This window comes from Pantherophis guttatus, chromosome 1 (genome assembly GCF_059756535.1).
Source record: "Pantherophis guttatus breed Tessera chromosome 1, ASM5975653v1, whole genome shotgun sequence".
Taxonomy (NCBI): domain Eukaryota; kingdom Metazoa; phylum Chordata; class Lepidosauria; order Squamata; family Colubridae; genus Pantherophis; species Pantherophis guttatus.
In genome coordinates, this window is record NC_142063.1 from 74,924,331 (window position 1) to 74,926,150 (window position 1,820).

The following is a 1,820-nucleotide window of genomic DNA, read 5'->3' on the forward strand; positions in this document are numbered from 1 at the left end:
TATTTAAAAGACTGTTCACAAGAGACTTATGAATGGGAATGGAAAAGGTGGATAGAATATGTTCAGAACAAATACCAAACTAGAAAGTATCAAATAGCTTTTATTTGAAAATAATGTATTAGAAATATTTTAATGTAAAGAGACAAAGAGGAAAAATTATACAGGGGGAGGGATGGGTTCAAGCTTATATATCAGTGTCATTAGTTATGAGTACATAATAGGGAAGTCTGGGGGGGGAGGGTTAGGGAGGGTTAGGGAGGATGGGAAGTTTGGGGAGGGGGGGTGAAAAAAGGGGTGAAAATGTAATTGTAAAACTTTTGCAATAAAAAAAAAAGAAAAAGGAGAAGGGAAAGAAGAGTACAATGAATTGCAAGTCAAACAATCAACTGAACTTAACGAGGTGATCAATAAGTAGAAATTCACATATTTTGTTTATATGATAGATGATGAACTAGAAAAATGTTTATGCTTGGCAAAATTGAAAGAAGTAAGCGGACAACAGATAATATGGATGAATGATATTGCATAATTACAGCACTGTCCTTGAAAAAGCTAAAAGTTATATCAGAGAAAGACTGAGAAGGTGAACGCTTGCCTATGTGTTCATCAAATGGAAGCCTAATTCAATAACACTTAACTCATCTACCCAGAATGCAGTTATATTGTATAGTAATCAACAACTGTTATAACTATGAGATCCATGCCTGAGTTGCTTAATTAAATTATCAAATAACTGCTTTATATTACTTCTACAGTATGGTTTAAATCATTTTCATTAAGCTAGTACATTTTGCATATGTTGAATGGAGTCATTAATTTCCTATCACTGTTCTGTTTATATCTAAAAGACAATCAGGTTAATCATAAGGATTGAAAGCTTGGATTCATGGGCTAAATGTACAGGCGGGGAAGGATTTTTTGACTCCCAGTATTTACTTTCTTTACACATTTTAGCTTATTTAATGCTACATCAGAATAAGTACAGTCCAACTCCTTTATCCAAAATTCTGCAAAAAGTTAAAAAGTAAAGATTTGTAAAAATATATGGATGTTTTTAGTTAAGATAGTTCAGCTTAGTTAACCCCACCCTGAACTCAGCTGAGAGGAGAAAATTCAGTTATATTACAGTGTTAGGAAATGAACATCCATAATAATATTATACACATTGCTGCCTTGATAAAGGGTAGGTACATCTGCAGTAGCAACAATTTTTTCTCCTTTGTTGACCAATTTCCTCCAAGTAAACAAACAAGTAAACAAACTATAGAACAGTGGGATGATGGACTTTCATTAAGATATTTCCTGTATCAAATATTGAGGTACAAACACTTTAAATACAACTCCACCTTTATGATTCTAGGAAAGGGAATAACTAGAGAACCAGGGTTGCTAATACACAGTTGTAGCTCCCTTGCTGAGCTATAGGCCTTGGCAAATGCCCAACGATTCCTCCTTAAATTAGCTCTGGAATTTAGTTATTACTATTACAGTTCTCTCTACAGATAACAAGCAAATATATCAAGCTACCTCATTCAAACAGAAGTTGAAAGACAGAAAGAGAGACAGGCAAGAAAAAAAATGATAAGTTCAAAAGTGAAAGAAAGACAAAGTTGGTTAGAATGGCAAATAGATAACCGAAATAAAGCAAGAAAAATGAGAGAGGGAGAGAGGGAGAAGGACTTTTTACAGTCACATACATAAATGTCTTTAGTGACAAGTGGAAATATGTATTTTAACCCCTAGAGAAAATTAAGAATCAAGTAATAACTTTAATTTATGAAGATTATGTCTCTGTGGAATATCACTAAATGATTTCCCAT